This window comes from Callithrix jacchus, chromosome X (assembly GCF_049354715.1).
Source record: "Callithrix jacchus isolate 240 chromosome X, calJac240_pri, whole genome shotgun sequence".
Classification (NCBI taxonomy): Eukaryota; Metazoa; Chordata; class Mammalia; order Primates; family Cebidae; genus Callithrix; species Callithrix jacchus.
Window position 1 is genome coordinate 30,130,151 of NC_133524.1, and position 24,837 is coordinate 30,154,987.

The following is a 24,837-nucleotide window of genomic DNA, read 5'->3' on the forward strand; positions in this document are numbered from 1 at the left end:
TTTTGCTTTGATTTGTGTTAATCTCTGTTTTTTTTTCTTTCTTTCACGCAATTAAATATAATGATTTAATTTTACCCATTATTTGCTTTTAAAACTAAGACACAATAAAAATGTTGAAAATGACATCATGCTTCAAAACCTGTCAAGTATGAATGTCATAAATCATGAGTATTTACTGTTATATTTTGGGGAGTTGACATAATAGAAATCATGATGCTCTTCTGATAGAATTTGTCATCACTTTGAACCCAGATGTCTGAATTTTACAGTGAGGGACTCTGAATAAGGAAATTCTTCCCATTAATTGGATAATGTCAAATATATCTTAAGGAGGGATATTCAAATGTGCATCATTTAAATGTGCTCTTAGATATTTTAATCTATTCATTTAATTTATTCTTTACTCTTTTGCTTCCCTAGTAGAATAAATAACAATAGTCTAACTTCAACCAGCTTCAGAAATGTATTTGGCTATATTATCATGAAATATGTAATGCTCTTGAGTGACACTGCCTAGTACACTCAGTGTGTCATTGGGATTACCCTTTCTCCAAGCTCACATGATAAAATCTCATTTCAGGTGCAACTCAAGAGTCATGCTTCCTTTGTCCTTTACAATAATCCTGGGTAAATAGCAGGAACTCAGTAAATACACACCAACTAACTTATAAGTAACTTTTAAAATATGAAATCTTCTATTCTTTGACTCTGTACAGAAACTATTTTTCTTCAACTCTATATTTATTAAATGTTTTTGCCATATCTCAGTCTTGCACTTGTATATGCACACACTATTTTATGCCAGCTGTTTTCTTGTTTTCCTCATTCAGCTATTTATATAGGTGAAGAATTAAAACTGAGAGTGATAGATTAGCTGTATTCTATATTCTGACAGTTTATTATAACAGTTTATGTAGCTTTTATCCCTTCCCAAACACCACACCACACACACACACACACACACACACACACACACACACACACACACACACAGTGAGAGAGAGAGGGAGAGAAAGGGAGAGAAAGACAGAGAGAGAGAGAGAGGGAGGGAGAGAGAAAGAGAGAGAGAGAGAGAGAGAGCCTGAATGAAGTATTCTCTCACTTTCTTCTCTTTTAAATACAATTAATTTTAGTAACCATTGTGGGATGGAGGTGGGGCCGATCTGAGATGAAAACAAAAATTGAGCAAAACAGCTGTAAATTGTTTGTATAGAGTGAGCATCTCATTCCAAATTATTTGTTCAATGCTATTGATGTAAACTTTCCTGTGTTCGAAATAATCAATGACATCACATCCTCTTGACTGTGCTGTTGCTTACTTGGCCATGCATGTCCTAAAGTAGGTGACCATAAAATATTATTGAAATTGGGGCAGGCTTTTGGCTTTGTTAATAATTTTGTTGACAACGGGGGTGAAACAAGACATATGCTTATCCTGCCCTCACGAAGCATCAGGATGAGTTGCTTTTAAATTCCATGATAACTTGAAGGATTAGAAAGCCTCTTAAACTTGACCCAGAAACATTGTAGAACACCTGTTAAGAGACAAAGGTAGTTAAAAAAAAAATTCAACTAGAAGTAGTTAAACCTATATGATACTGAACCAAGGAACAAAATGATGAGTCTAAGGCAGGGAGAATTCAGACATAGAATTCCTAATCCTAATGAGACTGTATCTCATCAAGCAAAACTTAGGAGTTTTAAAATAAAATTTTGAAAGAAATGAATCATCACAATAGCAATGACCATTTTTGTTACCATCCTGGTTTCCCTGATCTCTATATATTGGCATTCCCTGGATTCAGTCCTTGGTGTCTTGGATCTGTGGTCTTCCCTTTTTATACTTAGCCTTTTTTTTTTTTTTTTAAGACAGAGTCTCGCTCTTTCACCCAGCCTGGCATGCAGTGGTGCAATCTCGGCTCACTGTAACCTCCACCTCCTGGGTTCAAGCGATTCTCCTTCCTCAGCCTCCCAAGTAGCTGGGACTACAGGTTTGTGCCACCATGCTTGGCCAATTTTATACTTACAGTCTTAGAGTCTCAGAAAAATACCTTATATATCATCAATGCCCTCAAATTTACATCTGTAGCTCAAATCCTTCTACTCATTTCCAAACTTGTATATACAAATTGCTGCTCAACATCTCTAACAGAAAGTCAGTGGACATCTTCACATTTCCTAACCTGAACTCCTTTTGTCCCCCACAAAGTCTATGACTTCCAATTTTTAACAGATAACAACTTCATCTATGTTTGCTCAGGCTAAAGGGTTTGGTGTCATCTTCACTTTTCTCCTCATTTCACACCCCATCCCTAATAAATCAGCCTTAACACTAAAATACAGCTGACCCTTGGAACAACATAGAGGTTCAGGGTTCTGACAGTCCCCCACCACCATGCAGTTGGAAATTCATGTAAAACTTAAGAATTCCCCCATTTTTTTCCATGATGGAGTCTGACTTTGTCACCCGAGCTGGAGTGCAGTGGCACGATCTTGGCTCACTGCAATCTCTGCCTCCCAGGTTTAAGCAATTCTTGTGCCTCAGCCTCCTGAGTAGCCAGGATTACAGGTACCTGCCACCATTCCCAGTGAATTTTTGTATTTTTAGTAGAGATAGGGTTTTGCTTTGTTGGCTAGGCTGGTCTGGAACTCCTGACCTTAGTTGATCCACCCACCTCGGCCTCTTAAAGTTCTGGGATTGCAGGCATGAGCCACCACACACAGCCTGAGTCCCCCAGAATTTAACTACAAATAGCTTACTGTTGACCAGAAACCTTACTGATAACATAAACAATCTATTAACAGATATTTTGTATGTAACACATATTTTACATGTATCACATACTGTATTCTTGCAATACAATATGTTAGAGAAAAGAAAATGTTATTAAGAAAATCATAAGGAAGTACAAATATATTTACTATTCATTAACTGAAAGAGGATCATGATATAGGTCTTCATTATCTTCATTCTCATCTTCAAGTTGAGTAGGCTAAGTTGGAAAAGGAAGAGGAGGAGTTGGCCTTGCTGTTTCACAGATGGCAGAGGCAGAAGAAAAACTCACGTGTAAGTGGACCCATGCAGTTCAAATCTGTGTTGTTCAAGAGTCAACTGTATATCCAGAAATAAACAATTTTTTTGAGATGAAGTTTCACTCTTGTTGCTCAAGCTGGAGTGCAATGGTTCGATCTCAGCTCACTGCAACCTCTGCCTCCTGGGTGCAAGTGATTCTTCTGTCTAAGCCTCCCTAGTAGCTGGTATTACAGGCATGTACTACCACGTATGGCTAATTTTTGTATTTTTAGTAGAAATGGGGCTTTTCCATGTTGGTCAGGCTGGTCTTGAACTCCTGACCACAGGTGATCTGCCTGCCTCGGCCTCCCAAAGTGCTGGGATTACATGTGTGAGTCACCATGCCTGGCCAGGATTAGACAATTTCTAATCTCTATTCCAATTCTTCATCACTGTTTTGATCTCTTATCTCAACTACTGTTAGAGTTTCTCAAGTGGTCTGAAAATCAGCACTTTCTACCCATGCCTCAAACTGCCTAGTCTTTGTATAGTAACCAGAATGTTCCTCTTTAAGCAAAGACCAGAATGTGTAATTGCACAGTGCCCAGTCTTGCAATTGCTTCCATTGCATTCCAAAGAAAAGCTAGAGTTTTTACAAGAGCTATTAAGGTTTTTTTGTAATGTGGCCTCTTGTGTCCTCTCTGACCTTATTCATTATTCTTATATTCAGTCAATTCTTATGTTGAGCCACAAATACTTCCTGCATACATGACTGTGCATGACTTGGGGGACTGACACTGCTTACTCTTTCTCCTTTCCTCTGGAGGCTCTCCATCCAGATATGTCAGAATTAACTTTTCATCTTAGTCTTTGCTTCGATATATTCTTCTCAATGAGGGCAATTTAAAATTCAAGCAGAACTTCCCCCACCCCTAGCACCTACCTAGTTTCACTATTATTTTCCATGGTCCATAACATTTATCATCCTCAAATATACTTTGTACTTGATTTATTTTTAATGTTTATATTACATTCCTCCAACAGGAATAGAAGCTCCATAAGGGCAGAGATCTTTGTCAATTTTGCTCATAGATAATTCCCAAGTACCTAGGACAGTATCTACTAGATGCCTATAAATATTTGCAGAATGAATAAAGTAAGAAGCTCAGTGATGTCAAGAAAATGAATTACCCTCTGTGTACCTCAAGTTGTGCAAACTAAAAAGATTAAATAAAATGATTTCTATATGTCAACCAAGTGCACATGTGTGCATTTTGTGTCTTGTGGGGATTCTGCTTCAGGAAGCAAAATGCGAGAGAGAGAGAAAGAGAGAGAGAGAGAGAGAAGAGAGAGAGAGAGATGCTAAGAGGTATTTGACCATGGCTTGTTAATTCATTGTTTTAAAAATTTATTTTTTATGTCAATATATGTGATAATCATAAGCCCTTTGGTTAAGGGCTTATGTTCTTGGGATGTGAAATGAAGTATTTAGAAATAAACTGATATGAAATTGAGGATTTGATTTTTAAATAGTCCAGGAAAAAAATAAGTGAAAGAAATAAATCAAACAACATTGGCAAATATTGCTAATTGTTGATGAAGGGTGATAGGTACATAGGAGTTTGTTGTAGTATTTTCACTACTTTTGTATGTGTTTGAAATATCCCATAATAAAAGAATTAAAATTGACCTCTGAAGGCCCTCACTACTCAAAACATCTTTTATTAGAGACGTAAATTTATAAATTCATAAATAGGATCATTGGGATCCCCAAGATAATTCCATAGTATAACTAAAACATAAAGGAAGATAGAGAGACAATCCAATATAATCTCATTTATAAACTAAACATTTAATTGTAAACGATATTAGTGGTTCTAACCTGTGGCTATTTCTAAAGAATTTTATCCAAATTTCCACTCATTGTGAATAATTTATGCAAGTAAATTGGTAAATTATATCTGTACATGTAATCATTGTACAAATTATATCCCATAATTCCATTAGCAAAATGGAGTACAAACTTTTGTTCTAAATAAGTCCTTACTAAATAGGTTTAACAGCAATAACTATGCAAATTGACTAAGCAACAAATTGCTGTTTATACTATATATTGCTATATGTCATTAAAAATATAAATACTAAAGGCTGTCAAGATTTTTTTTTAAAGAAGGATTGGGCCAGGTGCAGTGGCTCATGCCTGTAATCCCAGCACTTTGGGAGGCTAAGGTTGGTGGATCACCTGAAGTCAGAGGTTTGAGACCAGCTTGGCCAACATGGTGAAACCTCATCTGTCCTAAAGATAAAAAAAAAAAAAAAAAAAAGCCAGGTGTGGTGGGCACCTGTAATCCCAGCTACTTGCGAGGCCGAGATAGGAGAATTGCTTGAACCTGGGAGACGGAGGTTGCAGTGAGCCCAGATTGCATCATTGCACTCCAGCCTGGGCCACAGAACGAGACTCTGTCTCAAAAAAAATTGTTATTCATCTTCTATATGTATGCATATTGATAGATTGGTATAAATATAAATTGTGTAATGTGGATATACAAGCAATGAGACACCATTACATGAATAAGTTCTGAATCATGAGTCGTTTTTGATGATAAAACATAGAGGAGAAACACATGAGATCATGGATATCACTTGTTTGAAAATGGTCTCATTTCATAAAGTTCAGAAAGGCAGGACATTATAAATAGGACAGTCAGGTGAAGAAAAAAATATTTGGGATTTGACACAAGGGCAAAATATTCTTATTAATTATTGAAAATCTTTTTAAAATGATTTAAAAAAACATAGTAATTGAGTAATTTAACCATGATTCCTGGGGGCTATGTCTTTTTTTTTTTAATGACAAAACATCCTGATATAGAGGATCAAAATTAGATTATAGAAATCATACAGACAAAAAACATTATTTTTGTTTTCTATACTGTCATTTTGATATCCTGGCTTTAGATTTTTTATCATTATTTTGTTTATTACTTATGTGTTATAAACTGTTTCCCCTGGCTCCCAATCTCCTGAAAGTTTTTGAAGCTTGATCTGGTCCATTCTCCCACTTGAACCACAGTAAAAAGTATCTCCTGGCCCCTCTTTCCATCTTCAAAGATGGATTAAATCCTACACTCTCAATTGAACTTAAATGAAAATGATCACTTCTTTCTTAAACATTAACTCTCCCAACAAATAGCTTCAGATTTATGGTGTTAATGAGCCTTTCACGCATATTTGTTAGTCCAGGAAACTGGACGTTAGGCTTGTTTCTTTTCTTTGCTTGTTTGTTTGTTTTGAACCAGGGTCTCTGTCTCCCAGGCTGGGGTGCAGTAGTGCGATCACAGTTCACTGTAGCCTCAACCTACCAGGACTAAGTGATCCTCCCACCTCAGCCTCCTGAGTAGCTGGGACTACAGGCACATGCCACCATGCATGGCTAATTTTTCAATTTTTGTTTAGTAGACATGGAGTTTTGCTATGTTGCCTAGGCTGGTCTCAAATTCCTGTATTCCAGTGATCCATTATCACTGGCCTCTCAAAGTGCTGGGATTACAGGCATGAGACACTGTGCCTGGCCTGTTTCTTGGTATTTTCGAAAGCAGTAATTTTAAAACTTTTTTGATACATTGACACATATACAATACTGTAACATATGTGACACCTCCTGGAGTTTTGCAGCACTTAGCTTACAAACACCTGCAACTCAAACAAAAGTTCACTGAGCCAGCACTTATTCTTACTATATTCTAGAATAAGAACCCCAATTTCATGGAGGATGGCAAGGGTTAAGAAGATTTCAAAGGAGATGGTTAAGCAAGCACAAGGTTGGCCTGTCACAACTCCATAGGTGCTGAAAGTAGACAGTGAGATTCAATGGGTTAGAGTATGAGTCTTTAATATTCACAATATAGCAAATAGCAGGAACATTAGTATGGTAGTACGACTTTCTCTGCCTCAGGTTCTACGAGGTGACACAAGAGGCTGAAACAGTGACTCTGCACACAGTGGGTTGTGCCGCAGGTGGGGAACATAGGGCCAGGGTCTCACCATGTAGCAGACAACTAACAAGACAGTCTCCTTTCCCTGGAGAGGGAAGTCTCACGATAGTCATGATGTGGTCACTTTTACCTAATTAGTTGCCTACATGACTAGCTACAGAAACTTCTTAGTAATGTGGTATCAAGGGATGATTAAGCCTTGGAATCTGTCACACTTAAAAAGGACAGGCAGGGATATTTATTGCTCATGATGGACTGCCCTTTTCAACAAACCTGTGATACATGATTGAATTGTTTATTTTACTCCACTTTGATAAAATGCTAGTCTAGACCTAATCAATTGATTTCATGACCCAGTAATAGATACAACTCACAGTTTGAAAATCACTGTCTTACATTTCTAGTAAATGCCTTGAAGATTCTGATTCAAAAAGCCATTATTAAATACCAAATACTTTCCAGGTAGTGTGTTCAATGCTCAGGAGATAGTGTTATAGCTGTTATAGCAGAAGAATCATGGGCTTTGTAACAACTATAGTTTAGCCTCCCATTTTTCTATTTATTAAGTCATTGTTTAGTATTTTGGTCTTTATTATCTAATTTTGTTCTTATGAAGTTAAAACATGATACTCTTGGTAAGGCACATTGTGCATTGCAAGATAGATGCCAGGTATTTATCTTAAATAATCTGCCTTCCATGTATTTATTTGCAGTGAAATATTATAGCTAAGTTAAAGAAAAATATATATATTGAAGTGGTATTTTAAGAAATTGCATGAAAATTGAAATTACTGACTGAACTCTTGAACTTAGAAAACATAAATCATGTACACTAAAATTTATTCATTTCTCTCTCTCTCTCTCTCTCTCTGTTACACACACACACACACGTATCATATACAAGCTGGTTAATGCGATGTAAAATAAACTTGAAGTCCAATGTGGCAAAGACCAAAGGAAACAAAAGAAACAAAAACCTGAGATTAAAAAAATAAATTTGTGTTTCCTTATATCCTATAGGTAGCTTCGAAATTTTGTGTGATTGATATTACCTACTATTCATTAATTTTTTAGTTAAAATTGTTTAAAGACAAAGTCAATCAAAATGCTACATTTGCCTTTTTTTTTGTACAGAAAAAGAATCTCATTTGTTTCCTCTACTGATAAAATGCTATGACAATGTAGAATAAATATATAATCTACTTCATAGTGCATGATTATGCTGAAGTATACAGGAAGCTATTGTCCAATGAAACTGCTTTGTTATGACAAGACTTTATATGAATATTAATGTGGACACATCTGGTATGATTTTTATCTTGTAATGTTTGGCTTAACCAATGCACTCTTTGTTACCATTTACAAATGACTATGCTAGCTATTTCTTCAGTCTATGGAGAAACATGGAAGCCTAAAATATTTTTTAGAATAGCTATTTCCTCATATCTCGTAGGTAAGACATATGTAAAGCATGACAAAAAAGCTGCCCTGTCTTTGTATTAAATATTGTTAAGAAATATTTATGGTATCCCAGAGTTATAACTGTTTTGGGGTCACAAAGCCACTGATGTTGAGCAATTATGTTCTGCTGCTATATCCTTGGTCTGTGGTCTTAATTATTAAAAACAAAGAAATATAAACCTAAAATCGTTGACTACTACCTAAAGATAAAGATCATTATTAAAATACTTAGGACAAGAAGTTTCATTATTAAAACAATAATGTACACCTATGAATTCACTTTAAAAACTTGGTTTATTCAACTGTATTCAAGAAACAGAGTTAATATCAAACAAGGCAAAGAATAGTGAAGCACCTTAGCTATGATTTAGCATTTGTGGTCCTGTTAACGGCATCAGACTGTACAATTATAACATTCCCTCAGTTTAGCCACATAAAAATAAATCACTTCATGATAAAAGTACATGTTTTAACAATCTGGGATTTCATATATAGGAAATATTGATCTGCCACTGCATCTACATGTCAACTCACATACTTCTTGAGTAAAAACTAGTATTTCTGAGAAGACACAAAATCACTTCGAACCTATTAAAATGGACAAGGGTGACAATCAGTTGACGATATGAAATGTGGTCTTTTGAGCCAACCTATGACAATTTATAATTTTCCGTTGTGTGATAAATTTTAAATGGAAATAGTCCCATAACTTATTAGAGTGAGAACATACGTTATAAATAATTTAGTCCATACCTTTTGATTAATTGATAATCAAGTGAAATGTCAGAATTCTCCCAACTAGCTATTGGGTAAGCCAAGACTCAAATCTAGATAAAGTATTTATTCTACTCTATAAATTAATGTCACCAAGCCCTGTGCTAGGACCTGGGGATAAAAATGGAAAAGATATGGGTCTGTCATCTAGAAATACTGTAGTTTAGCAAGGGAGTGAGTTAATAACATAAGAAGGAGAAGGAGAAAAAAGATAAATTATTATAGTACAGTATGGTAATTATGCTAAAAGTCATCACAGTGTTCTAGGATTGTGCCCAGTACCCTTTGACTGCTAGACAGGGCAGAGGTCTCCCTTGAATTGCATCCCTTCTTATCTGGACTGTTGCACCTTGAAAGATCTTGCCACTTCCAGTTCGACCTTCTTTCAAATATTTCCTCCAAATTGCCGCTGGGGGGTATTTCTAAAATCTGAAATTTAATCAGAGCATTCACCTGTATAAGAACCTTCAGCATTTCTCCATCTCTTCAAAATCAAGTTTAAATTAATTATCTTAGCATGAGAACTTTCATGATCTGACTTTAGTCAGTCACTCCAGCCATACTTTCTGCTACTCTCTGATTCAAAAGCATAGATCTACTTATAGTGTGTCAAAGAACTTGACTGCATTGTAGCCCGAAGGCCACCATTAACTCAATGAAATCGGTAGTAATCTTTTAAAAAATAATAGAAAAATTGGCAATATGGGGGGCCTGTAGGAGAAGTCAAAGTTTATAGTAATGGCTAAGATGAAAGAAAGAGAGGGATTTGGACAGTTAGTAAATCCGTGGTAAGGTACAGTTAGGGTTAAGAGTGCTTTCATTTCCCTAATAATTTAAGTATAATTTAACAACTAAATTAATTGAAAAACATGTTTGAATCTTGCTTTGCCAACTGCCCACCTGGTTGAAAATTATACACTATTGAATCTTAAACAGAGGTTTTTTTAAAGACCAATTTATGTATTTTGCTGTTCATGTTATACAATTCAATTTGACATAATGATTCATCACAATTAAAAAGGTGCTTGAAGTAAAATATATTTACATCTCTAACATATCTAAATAGCTTGAGAAATTATACGAAACATTAGTACATTTTGGGAGACTTTTATCTTCCCCTTATTTTCCAAAGGATAAGTTCTTCAAATTGAATAAATGACAAAAATAGTATAACAAAATTATAATTTTGAATAATGCTAAATACTTTCTATATGGAACCTATAAAATGTGGCTTCATTACTGTAGTGAGGGAGCTACTCTTGGTTGCAGAAGGGAATTGGGAACTGATTGTGGTTACATGAAAATTGTAAATGTCAGATTTCAGTTTAATTGTGGTAGAAATATGTGGTAGATCATTCTGAGTATTAAACAGCTGTGTAAATATTAGAAGAGCGGAAAACCTAACATAATACAACAAATATATAGATCTTCTGATGTTCTTCTTTTTTAAAAGCTGTGAATTAAAATCCCATGTAGGAAAAAATAAAGGTAAGATGCAGTGTATAAATCAGGGTTTCTCAACTCCGGCTGCACATTGGAATCACTCAGGGAGATTTTAAAATAAACTCATATCTGGGTCCCACTGCCAGACATTGTGTATCAATTGGTCTGAGGTAATAGCTAGGCATTAGTATTGCTTTTTGAATAACGTGTGTATCTGATTCTGCTGTGCAACCCGAGTTGAGAACTACTGGTTAACATAGATGAAAATAAAGTCCATATACCTCAGTTATAAAAAAAATAAGGTAGAAAACTTATCCAATGTTATAGAATTTTTCCTTGTATAGTTATCATGCGATGATGTAGTTAACAAAAATTAAATTGCTTACCTGAAATTTTATGATCAAACTGACCAAACACACCTTCCAAAGATAAATGAAATGAAGGAAAAATCAGATAGAAGTGTATTTCACTGTCTTTTGTGATTTCACATCTACTTGACTAAGACTACTAATACTCAGGAGAACGAATCATCCTGACAGTGCATTTTTATATACCCCAAGAAGGTCTCATAAATAAGCATGGATGAAATTAGGTAGGAGGAACAGTTATCTTGAAAATCCAAAATCCCTAAAGCAAGGGGTCATATATTATATATGTTACAGTCACTATGCGAAAGGAGCAATGTATAGACACACACACACACACACACACACACACCCCTTACTTCAGCTCTCTGAACTACAAAAGATGCTTTATAAAACCTGCACATGTGTATACATTCAACAAACAAATATGAGCAGAAACAAAGGAATGCAGCTGTCTTAAATAGTCCCCATCTTTTTAGGGTAGATGTACTGACCACCATTTTTCCCTGGTACTAGAAGACTAGGCTTGTTTTCAATACAGGGTTCACCTGAAAGCATTCTGTTTTGCCACCATCGAGGATATTTGAAAGAATGTGCCACAGAAATGCAAAAATTGGCACTCATTGTGAGGCCACAAACCTTAGTTCAAATCTCATTTCTGCCTAACTTCTATAAATACTGGCAATTTCATTCATAAAATTGTGATGCTTTTCCTGCTTCCAAGGATTATTGTGAGGATTAAAAACTACACATCCTGAAGGGAGAGGGTTTTGATTGTTTTATTACCTGACCCCAAGCTCCTGGAACAATGTTTGGTACTTCATGCTCAGTCAATATTTGTTCAATGAATAATTGAAACATAAGTACATACCACTGACTACCTTGCACTCGAGTTGTTCAGAAAATTGTACTTAACATTATTGCTCTTTTATTTCATTCATTTCAAGAATTGCTTGCCTAATTTGAGTTGTCAAAAGGCAGTGGAAATGTGTCCTTCAAAATAATCATCTGTTTCTATATTGCAATGATATCTGAAATCTGATGCTAAGATAAGAACCAAAAGCTTATCAGGGGTGGAAGGATTTTGCCCTGAATGAGAGGAGGCCCCAAGGAAGATGGTTTCTTACAACATCTGGTCATCATATGCAGGGCTGGCATCTTTTAAAGTGTAGCAGTTTTGGACCTAGACTGAAAATCCGTTATATGTGCCATGTTCCAACCTCTTCCCAAATAATACTCAGGTTGTCTCGTTTGGTTTCTGGTCACAAAACAGATAAAATAAAACCATCCCTCCTGTTACCCTATTCTGAAACTCTGACATTATTCTTGATGTCTCTCATTCTCAATATAAGTCACTCTCCACCAAAATTTGTTTATTCTCCTTGTCCCTACTCAGACACCTGCCCAACCCTACTCAATATAGTATTTTCTATATGTTATAGTCAGAATGATCTTTCATAAAGGTAAAGTTGATGACTATACTGAAGTTAAAAATAATGGTACATTCTGTTTGCCCTTGAGGTAATGTTAGCATACTTTAAATGACTTACAAGGTTTTTCATTATTTGGCCCTGTGGACTCTATAGGAAATATACATGTATGCACATGCATACATATATGTGTGTCTATTTTTACTTATATCTGACTGAAATTTAGCATTTGCTTCAATTAGAAATAATAGCCACAATCATTAGTGGCTACTGAAAGAAACTGTTACTTTATCCCTTGAATTTACAACTATTTTCTTACTATATTATGGCTTTTATAGATTTCTCAGATAATATTTGTATTCATTGTTACTCCAAAATTAGGTCTGCCACTATCTCCTGTCATATAAGTGTTAAAGAAATACATGTTACTATATTGCAAATTCATTTCATTATGTTTTGATTATTGCATTTCAAAATAACTGGTTTTCATCATGATTCAATAAAGTTTTATTTTGTGCATACACAAACATTCCAAAAAGGGATCTATAATCACCAGTTGCCAAAGGAGTCCATCTCTCTCTCCTGCACACATATATGATGGTAAGATCCTGGAATTATACTGTAGTACTTTGCATATTATTGTATACTTGTTTGCCGTGTAAAATGTTTACACCATTTAGAACAGTCTTTGTTTCAGAATGATAATCTCCCAGATTGACTTGATAGGGACTAAATTAATGTGCATTTAATTAAATTGAAATGAAACAAAGCCCTGAGACATGAACAGAATTTTAGATGGTGATTTTAAGAACACCTTTAGCATTTATTAAGGTGGTACTCTTTAAACTCATGCTGTATTGTCAGGATTAATATTTCCAAAGTCACTAGTTTTAAATTTAGAGGTTTACTTTCTGATTACTGACTCCAAGCATTTATTTTAGCCTATGTGTGCAAACAGACTGACTATGTGATGCAAAGGTAAAAGCAAGATAACTATTTTGTTCTGGCCCTCAAAATCTTACAGCTTAAGATCTAATTCTCCAAAAGTAGACAGAAGTTGCTTAACTATTGGGTTGCATTTGTTTGTATAGCTTTTATTTAGATAAGAATAAGGAAGAATCTTCTTCTCTCTTACTTTCTGTCTATTCCTTTATAAAAATAGTCTCAGGCAATCATCACCTCAGGCAACAGCATCCCCAAGGCAGTAAATTTTGCCAGTCATATAAAAAATGCATTTGAATATATAGTTATATCATGTTTACTTTCACTTTTTTATAACATTTCAAAAAGTAGTATTCTGCTATGACATTTTTTGGGCTTAGTCATAGAACAAGTATGAGCTGTTAGGGAACTTTTAACCACATGTCTAAGTTTTATTTATTTATAACTAAACAGCATTTTTAGTCTACTGTAAAGGCAAGTTATTAGCATATGCTAAACAACATAAAAATAACTGAATATTAAAGTTACAGCCTTTTATGAGCAGATGAAAGAATGTGATTACTTTTAAAATAATCATTGCATATCCCCTCATACAGAAAATCAGAATGGTGTGATTGTTGCCTGCATGATCAACATGATTCTCCCTCCTTTGTGGTTAGCCAACACAGTGACTTCAGCACCTAGTAGACAGGTTGTGTAGTTGTAGTTGTGCATCCTAAGTGTCATGCTCTCCCTTACTGGCAGGACAGATTGTTTCATGCTTGCCTTCTTCAAAGCATTGACTTAATTTTTAAATTGAAAACAGTAAGTGACAAATAGACCATAGACTGTTTTAGAACATACTCAGAAAGAGCACTTAAATACAATAAAAAATAGATAATTGAAATAGACTTTTTTTTATCATTATGCCATTGAACTAGGTGGTGCTTATTTAACATTTCCATGTTAGACATCGATGCTTATCTAACATTTTTTATTTTTTTGAGATAGAGTTTCACTCTTGTTGCCCGGGCTGGAGTGTAATGGCGCGATCTTGGCTTACTGCAACCTCTGACTCCTGGGTTCATGTAATTCTCCTGCCTCAGCCTCCCGAGGAGCTGGGATTACTGGCACGTGCTGGCTGATTTTTTTTTGTATTTTTAGTAGAAACAGGGTTTCACAACTTTAGCCAGGCTGGTCTTGAACTCCTGACCTCAGGTGATCCATCTGCATCAGCCTCCCAAAGTGCTGGGGTTACAGGTGTGAGCCACAATGCCCAGCCCCTTATCTAACATTTTATGTTACATGTTTCAAGTCTGCTATATCTTGACCTGTGCACTATTAAATACCAGCAGAGAGTGATCAATGTTATTGTCCAAAGCAGTTTGTCACAGCCTTTATGGGGCACTGAAAACACCTGAGGATCTTGTTAAACTGAAAATTCAGATTCAGAGGTGAAGCTAAGAGTCTTGCAAAAAAAAATTGAGCAGATCGGTTAAACAGGTAAAGTATACTTTTTTTGGGGACTATTAGTATAGGAGAAAGTTTCAACTCTTCCACTGAAGCAAAAGGTGAAAGGATTTTTAAATGCTGGGGTAAGCTAATGGAAAACTACTGGGGTCATTGGCAGGATGGAGGATGTGATTGGTCTGGTTAATATAATTAGAACACCTGTGTTTACTAATGGTCCCTTATCAAAGTTAGGCTCCTACCCTCCTGTAGAGACTGGGAAGTTGGGCCCTGTCTTTCTTGATGATTACATTTTAAAAGATTGGCCCCCAGGCATTTGAGCAAGAATTTCCTAGGTTGTAGAAGATTTACATCTGAAAGAGGCAGAGAAGGAATTTACAACTGCAAATTTTCCAAAGTAATTGCTCTACAAAAAAGGAGGTCACAGACCTGTAGTCTGAGAGAAGCTTGTCTGAAGTCGAGGGGAACATTAAGGTCATTGTGGTCAGTCTATAGTTCTATAAAGTTCCCAGCTGGTGTCAATCCCATTTGTTTGCAAACCACAGATATGCACTGTTGAATTGATAGGAAAGATTCAATATTGTGAGTCATTTTAACTTATTTTCTAGCTTACAGAGTGTACTGCATATAGAAGTGTGTATTTGAAATGGTCAATACCATTGTCTGTCTAGATGGATAATATAAGGTGTTGTGTAAAATATTTATAGCAATGATACCTATTCATACTTCTAGAGGCCTACTCAAAATATGAGTTTCTCCTAATGAGATAAAACTTGGAATTAGGTATAACCCAGGGTTCGGGACACATTTGATGTTTAACTTATTTCACTATGAGAAAAGTTGTGTTATGATGAAGTTCCACTCTTACATTCTTTTAAAATTATTCTCTTAAAGCCCCTAGCAAACACGTTGCTTTATCCATTTTTTTTTTTTTTGGAGACGGAGTTTTGTTCTTGTTGCCCAGGCTGGAGTGCAGTGGCATAATCTTGGCTCACCACAATCTCTGCCTCCCAGGTTCAAGCAATTCTCCTGCCTCAGCCTCCCAAGTAGCTGGGATTACAGGTGCCTGCCACCATGTCTGGCTAATTTTTTTTGTATTTTTAGTAGAGATGGAGTTTCATCATGTTGGACAGGCTGGTTTCAAACTCCTGACCTCAGGTGATCCACCTGCCTCAGCCTCCCAAAGTTCAGGATTTACAGGCGTGAGCCATTTTGCCTGACTGATTCTCCATTTTTAACAGGTGAAAAAAAAAACTAATCAATTTTGGTCAGTGGAAGTGCAAAAAATGCTATTTAATACTACAAATACTTATTACTTGATAAAGTTAAGTTCTCAAATAATCAGCTAAAATAGAATGCATATGCAAAAACTGCAGAAAATCATTAAAGACAGAATAATAACATTCCAGGGACTTTTTAAAAAAAATGAAATCTCTGAAGGACATTGTTATAAGCTAATTTTCCTAATTGCATAGGAATGGAAGATTTCTTTTTTAATGTTAGTCATAGGAGTTTCAAGACATTTGAATCACCTGTGTGGACACTGGCTTTTATCCTATTAAATTTAATGTGGTAATTTGGAGTGTTTTTATTAGAATAATCAACATTCTATAATGCAATCATTAGCATATTTTTTCATAGAAAATAGGTCTGAAATGAACTCAAAACACAAGCCAAAAAATTTGCTGAAACTAACAGTGTGTAATGGTAACACAATCCAAAGGTCGAAAAACACAATGATTAATTAAAACTGAAGAATAATACGTCAACTAATTTATAGTATTAAGAAAGCTTTGCCTCCTTTTCAAAAAAAGCTAAAAAGAATGATTGTAGACTATTATTGTTTTTAAAGGCCAGCTTTTCATGGATGAAGTTTTTAATCCATTCAAAGCCTAATCTAAATTTAAGAATTCAAACAAAAAAATCCCTAATATTTTAATTTGCAATCAGGAGAAGTTCAATAAGACTAAGACTTTTAATTTGACAGCCTCCTTTTTAACACACAGAGCTACTTTTTTGATCTGCCTTGGTTAACAAAATGGATGAGTTCCAGTGAATTTGGATGCAAAGTAATAATCAACTGAATTCCATTTCCCATTGATTTTTGTTGTAAACATGTATCACTTTTTTGACATAAAATAAGCATCACTATCTGGAATGAATAATTTGAAAATTGAATAAGAAATAAATTATGATACAGAATATTTCTAAGCCCTTCATACATTTGCAGCATTTTGCATCTGCCACTGCTTACTTCCTAGACAGAGAACCATTACCTATAATAATAGAAAACACCCATGGAGGATTTTCTATCTGGAAATAGTTTCTATAACCTTTACATCTATTTATCTTCATGATTACATTGTTACATGGGTACTATAGAGATCATCAACATCCCCATTTTACATAAATTGTAAGTGCCAGAGTTTTGGTTTAAACCAGGTTGTCTGACTCCAAAGCCTTCACTTAAAAAAGATATTTTATTTTTATAGGTAGCAATACAAATACTGAAAATATTTATAAAACAAATTTACAGTTAATGAACACTCTTATTACTAATGAAGGCAAACACCTTTATTACTGTCCCTGATGTCAGAAGTTTGAACCTTGTGAGCCATTCCAGAAACATTCCATGTGCCTTCATGTAGCCATCTCCAGACACACACCACACACACACACACATGCGCGTGCACACACACACACACACACACACACACAAAACTGTGATCATTATGATGATTTTATTTTTTGGAATGGCATCCTTACTTTTCTTCATAGTTTTGTCACTAAAATATGCATCCCTAAAAACTGTAGTTTAGTTTTGCCTGATTTTTTTGTTTGTTTGTTTTTTTAAGATGAAGTCTCACCCTTGTTGCCCAGGCTGGAATGTGATGGCATAATCTTGGCTCACTGCAGCCTGCACATCCCGGGTTCAAGCAATGCTCCTGCCTCAGCCTCCCAAGTAGCTGGGATTACAGGGGCCCGCCACCATGCCCTGCTCATTTTTGTATTTTTAGTAGAGATGGGGTTTCACCATGTTGGCCAGGCTGGTTTCAAACTCCTGACCTCGTGATCCACCCACCTCAGCCTCCCAAAGTGCTGGGATTATAGGCATGAGCCACCATACCTGGCCAGTTTTGCTTATTTCTTTAAATTTATTGTGTCTTTTAATTTGTAGATTTTTTTTCCTTTATCTTTTTCTTTTATTTAAACAGTATATGTGTTGAAGAAGCTAGATTGTTAGTTCTGTAGTTTTCCATGGTCTTGATTTTGCTGCCTGTGTTTTTGTGATGCAGTTTGATTTGTTTCACTATCATCCGTAGTTCCTATCTACCTTACTGCCTTGCCTGAAGATCACCAAATTTCAAGGACTTCTTTCCTGCTCTGCTCCATGGCACTTACTAGCCTACTCTGGATGTATGTGGGTGGTGGCCAATAGAGGTGGATTGCAATTACTCACATCTTTAGTAAGAGATGTGAGGTTACATATATTCAGCTTCTAGTTTCTAAATGCCCATCCAAGGGCAAATTCCAGGGAAGATAGGGCATGCATGAGTTTGAGGCAGCATGAGAAACACAAGCAACATATATTTTTTTCATAAAATTTAATTTCTCCTTTTAAAGAAATGTTCTTTATTATATTTCAGTTAGCCTACTGTTTCACTGGCATCATTTCCCTTTCATTGTTTGTATTTTGGTTTTGATTAAACACAAGTTAGAAACCTAATATCATTCTTTATTCTCTTTTTATTGTGCTGATTTTCAAAATTGAAAAATGTTGGAAACACTGCTTTAGCCTTAAATTTTCTGCAGAAAATTACATTTTTAATTTTCATTAATGAAATTATTATTAATCCATTCTGTATAATAATTTTTTAAAAACTCTCTAAAGTATACCTTGAAAAATAGTACCTGTGATTTGTCTGAGCTTTTGAATAAAATTGATTATATCTCAAATGTATTTCTGCCACTAAAACTGCTATACCACTTTATGGAAAGAAGAAAAGCAACTTTCCTTTTTTGTACAGGAAACTTGAAAGTTCATCTCATGGAAGGTGTGGAGAGAAAGGTGGCTATGTAATTCTCCTTTGGGTATTTCTGGATCTGTTTCTCAATCAGATTGTTTCCGTTCACACTGCCTGCTGTCATGAAAGTTTATGTCTTGCATGCAATGCCAGCATAAATTTCTCAGCACAGAGCAGCTCTGCTTCTTATGGAAGATGTTCTGAATTATCAAATATATATTTTTTAATTAGCCACCCTTGCTTATGCTTTCAGAATATATAAGAAAGTGATACGGCGTATTTCATGTTAGTGTAAGAAAGACAATCCAAACTCCCTTTGTTTTCTAACTTAGCTTATTATATCTTCAGTACTTGCAAACTGTGTGGTACATGATCAGTCACAGCACACTGCTATTTACTGAGCATCCATGCCCACTGGCTGATGTGGCATTGAATATAACATTGTATTGTTGCTTTAAGCCTTTTAGCTTTTGTGCTAAATGACTCAACCCCATCAGAAGAAATTTATAATGGACATATAACTCACCTAGTTAGTCTGCATGAGATTGATTTGTTGTGAAGGTATTGGCTATAATGTCTTTGAGATGTTAGACCTTCATTTCAAATAAAGACAGCCTCATTTATGGATTTCAAAGCATGTCTATACACTGTAAGTCTGTATTAAAGAAATGAGATGAAGCCAACTGTTAAAAATATGAGAAAATATGTGCAAAAGGATTTGGAACTGACTGTATTATATAGAAAGTATTAAATTAGGAGTTTTAGGGCATACTGAAGCTTCATATTGTTTGAAAGTTTATTTTAAATTCTGTAGAAAAATGAGTACTGTTAATTAGGTGATGTGGTTTCAGCATTCTCAGGTATCTGCTCCTCAGTTTCAAAACCTTCGCTCAAGCCCACTCACCTTATTGTGACCCCTGGAGAAGCACTATCATTATGATCCCTTACGAAAAAAAAAAAAAAAAAAAAAAGAGTACCTTGTTGTCTCTCAGGCAACCAGGGCTTTTTGTCAGTCTATTTCATCTCCCCATCCCTTCCTACAGTCGTTTATACCACTAAAAACTTGAAAGTCCACATCCCATTCTATCTTGGATCTCTAGGCCTACCAAAGTTTCTTTCAAAAACCATGAAATGACCACAAGTTAATTTGATGAAGTGATTCATAATGAATTGCTAATAAGAGGTGACCTACAGCTAGGTCAGGTCATTCTTCAACCGCCTATTTTATTTTATTAGTGAACCCCCACAGGCAATACTTGTGGCTGAAGCTGGAATTTGAATTATCTGTGATGATGATCTTATAGCTTATATGTGAGACTTTTGGTAGCAGGAGTCTCTGAAAGCCTGTAACTCATGGCAGTCTGAAATAGACATAGCCAAAGCCCCAGGGACATTAAGAGAGCTGTTGTAAATAACCTAGTATTATAAGTTAAGTCTGTCCTGTATTTATCAGAAAAAAATAAAATCTGCTGCTACAGTATATTAGGATTTCTGGTCTTACACAACAGACTTGAATTTCACTACCTTGATTCTTCTCTTTGGCTTTATCTTTGCAGATAGGATGGTTGAGGAGGATGGAGCCATTGAGAGGGTAGCTGCTCTGTGCAGTTGCTTTTGTTTATTTTCTTACTGACCTGGCACAGTGTAGGCGGAAGCAATGAATGTTTTCTGACATTGGGCCAGTGATGTATGGCCTGACCTTCGAAATGAGGAACATCATCTCTGTGGGTGAGAGTATAGCCATGCAAATGTTTCTTATCCCATATTGCTCAGCCGTTTGCAACCGGTTCTGACAAAAACACCCACCCCACTGAGTTTGCTGAAGCTTGTATATTGGTTTTAGTTTGAACATTTTGGCAAATTAAGGACTGAGTGAAACCATAAAATTGATTTTACTTACAACAAGCCTTGTGGTGTCTGTTGGTTGCTCTTACATCTCTTTCTTTTAGATTTTGAGGTTGTTTCTGTGGGTGGCTTATCTAACTTTACACTGAATTTGCATTCATTTCAGGATAATACTTCCCCTGGGTTTCCTCTTAATTGATATTGGACATGGTCTGCATTCTCAAACTTTGTGCATAAAGTTGGTAACAATACAGAGTCCTAGTTTACGCCTACCCCAGATGATTCGGATTCAGGAGATGTAGATGGAGACCCAAACTCCACATTGTTACTAAGTAGGTGACTCCCCTGATGTGAATCTCCTGATCTTCATATTTAGAAATGCTGCCCTCTATCCTGCAAAGCAGTCATTTTCTAACTCTGCTAAATAATAAAGGTTCACAAGCCACACTTCTTTTGATTTACCATAAGGTTGTTTGAGTTTTTCTCCATTTGGTTCGATAGTGTTGCTATGGATGGCATTCAAAGCAAATGGTAAGATTGGGCATAGTATACTTTGAGTGAATTCTGAGTTTTTCTTAGAAAAACAAGGTAACAAGTTAGAATTATAAGAGAGCCATCTAGTGGATAAGGATATAGTCCTGTTGCATCTTGCCTTAATGTCTGCCTTAAGGTTTTATCAGATTACAAATTTAAATATAAATGAAATTAAGTATAGATATCTACTTTGAATATCTTCTTATACATTTGATTTTATATTTGCATTAAATATCTACTAATTGTTAGTGAATTTTGTTTTTGTTCTTTTAGGTTTTTAAACGATAATTTCTTATCATTTTATATATAAGTCTAAAATCTAAGTAGTTCTACTCTCCGTGAAGCATGGATACAGAGATGATAGGACATGGTTTTGCCATAAAATAAAACGTACATTATATTTGTAGGGACATAAAGATATGCTAGTAACTAGAACATATTGTTTAATGCCAACTATATGTTCCTTGGATTTGAAAGTAAGAGAGATTTTAGGACTTAAATAGTAGTTTATTGCAATTAGAGAATGCAGCAATAGTGTGCAAAAGAATTACAGTCTGGATATATTACTATTTTTTACATACTGTGGAAGTTTTTAACAGTTTGTAACAAATACCTTGGACATATTAGGGTATTGCCAAAAATCTACATCATGCTTCTTACATTTGCAGTCATCTGACAGTCATCTCTCAAATGAGCATCCTCCTGATCTCCTATATGTTTCTTTTATAGTGGAATAAAGGTGAATTACACATTTGAGCAGCAGTGTTTGTTATACCTAGAAGGAAGAAGAAAACAGGATTGTAGGAGAGCAAGATACCCAAGATACTATTTTTCCAGGCCCAAATTTTATTTTAAGTGTATTGTCAAAGGAAGCATTTTATTTTATTTTTTATTTTATTTATTTTTAAAAATACTTTAAGTTCTGGGATACACATGCAGAACGTACAGGTTTGTTACATACATTCCATGGTGGTTTGCTGCACCCATCAACCTGTCATCTATGTTAGATATTTCTTCTACTGCTATCCTTCCTGTAGGCCTCCCCACCCCTCAACAGGCCCCAGTGTGTGATGTTCCCCTCCCTGTGTCCATGTGTTTTCATTGTTCAACTCCCACTTATGAGTGAGAACATGTGGTGTTTTGTTTTCTGTTCTTACGTTAGTTTGCTGAGAATGATGGTTTCCAGCTTCATCCATGTCCCTGCAAAGGACATGAATTTATCCTTTTTTATGGCTGCATAGTATTGCAAAGTGTATATGTGCTACATTTTCTTTATCCAGTCTATCACTGATGGGCATTTGGGTTGGTTCCAAGTCTTTGCTATTGTGAGAATAGTGCTGTAATAAACATACATATGCATATGTCTTTATAGTAGAATAATTTATAATCCTTTGTGTATGTACCCAGTAATGAGATTGCTGGGTCAAATGGTATTTCTGGTTCTAGATGCTAGAGGAATCACCACACTTCCTTCCACAATGAACTAATTTACACTCCCACCAACAACGTCAAAGCATTCCTGTTTCTCCACATCCTCTCCAGGATCTGTTGTTTCCTGACTTTTTAATGATTGCCATCCAAACTGGCCTGAGATGGTATCTCAATGTGGTTTTGATTTGCATTTCTCTAATGACACGTAGAGCTTTTCTTCATATGTATGTTGGCCACATAAATGTCTTCTTTTGAGAAGTGTCTATTCATATCCTTTGCCCACTTATTGATGGGGTTGTTTTTTCTTGTAAATTTAAGTTCTTTGTAGATTCTGGATATTAGCCCTTTGTCAGATGGATAGATTGCAAAAATTTTCTCCCTTCCGTAGGTTGCCTGTTCACTGTGATGCTAGTTTCTTTTGCTGTGCAGAAGCTCTTTAGTCGAATTAATCCCATTTGCCAGTTTTGGCTTTTGTTGCCATTGCTTTTGGTGTTTTAGTCATGAAGTCTTTGCCCATGCCTAAGTCCTGAATTCTATTGCCTAGGTTTTCTTCTAGGGATTTTATGATTTTAGGTCTTACATTTAAGTCTTTAATCCACCTTGAGTTAATCTTTGTATAAGGTGTAAAGAAGGGGTCCAGTTTCAGTTTTCTCAACACCATTTATTAAATAGGGAATCCTTTTCCCATTGCTTGTTTTTGTCAGGTTTGTCAAAGATCAGATGGTTATAGATGTGTGGCATTATTTCCGAGGCCTCTGTTCTGTTCCTTTGGTCTATATATCTGTTTTTGTACCCAGATATCTCCAGCTTTGTTCTTTTTACTTAGGATTTTCTTGTCTATATGGGCTCTTTTTAGATTCCATCGGTACTGTACACATTCAGAGAAACTTCCCTAGTGACAAACTATAGAAATGATCCCTGAAAGTATAGTCTTTATTTATTTTATTTATTTTTTTGAGACGAGAGTCTTGCTTTGTTGCCCAAGCTGGAATATAGCGGCCCAATCTTGGCTCACTGCAACCTCCACTTCCTGGGTTCAAGTGATTCTCCTGCTTTGGCCTCCCTTGTAGCTGGGATTACAGGCGCCCACAACCACACTCAGCTAACTTTTGTATTTTTAAGAGACGAGGTTTCACTGTGTTAGCCAGGCGGGTCTTGAACTCCTGACCCCAAGTGATCACCTGCCTTGGCCTCCCAAAGTGCTGAAATTACAAGCGTGAGCCACTGCGCCTGGCCAAAGGAAGCATTTTAAAAGTTTGATATTTTAAACTAAATTGAAGATATTCTATCACAACTTAACAGTCTTATGCTTGGTCATCCCTTCCTCCCTTGTACTCAAACTCCTAGAAATCTCATCTATCTATACCTGACTCTGCTATTCAAGTAACTTACAGGTTTTCTTCCCCCAGGGCTACATTTTTTCCTTCCTCTGTAGGATCCTGCTGGATATCACTTCCTGATATTCTTCTGGCACCTCAACATGGCCCAAATCAAATTAGTTATCTTTGCACTGCTTTTGTATTGTGCATTTCAGTTAAAGGAGTTTACCTTTAATTTGTTTACGAATAGAAGATTATAGTCTTATTTAATCTTTCTTTTTCCTTATCTCCTTCCCCCGATTTCCTGTTGGTTCTACCTCTAAAACCTATCTGGCATCGTTCATTAGGATACTTTGCAAAATGAGGATTATGAGGTCGGTCCTGTGGAAAGTAGGGAACCTATAATAAGACCCCCAAAGTTTCTTGCCTCCCTGGTGTACACAGCCAGTAAAATCCCCTCCCCTTGACTGTGTATGACACTATGAACATAATGGATACCACTTCCCCAACTATGTTATGTTATACAGAAAAATGGAAGATAATTTTGTATATATAATTTAGGCTGCAAATCAGTTGATTCTGAGCTAATCAAAGGAAGATTATCCTGGGTGGGCCTGACTTTATCAGGTGAAAGCCTCCAAACTAGGAGCTGGGCCCTTCCTGAAGACATAGATTCTCCGGCTAGAAATGAAGTACTCCTTGACAAAGTAAGCAGCTATGTTGTAAGAGGGTCAGTGAGAGGGCCATGTGGCCATGAATTTCAAGTGGCCTCTAGGAGCAAAGAGTGGCTCTTCTCTGACAACTAGCAAGA

General features: G+C 35.9%; 1 protein-coding gene and 1 pseudogene across 3 annotated transcripts in view; one reads left to right on the top strand and one right to left on the bottom strand.

Annotated features, from left to right (window-relative positions):
- The window catches only part of IL1RAPL1 (interleukin 1 receptor accessory protein like 1), a 1,361,951-nt gene that overhangs the window by 616,687 nt on the left and 720,427 nt on the right, over window positions 1-24,837 (top strand). The window lies entirely within an intron of this gene.
- On the bottom strand, window positions 23,544-23,641 carry LOC118150688 (small nucleolar RNA U3; annotated as a pseudogene).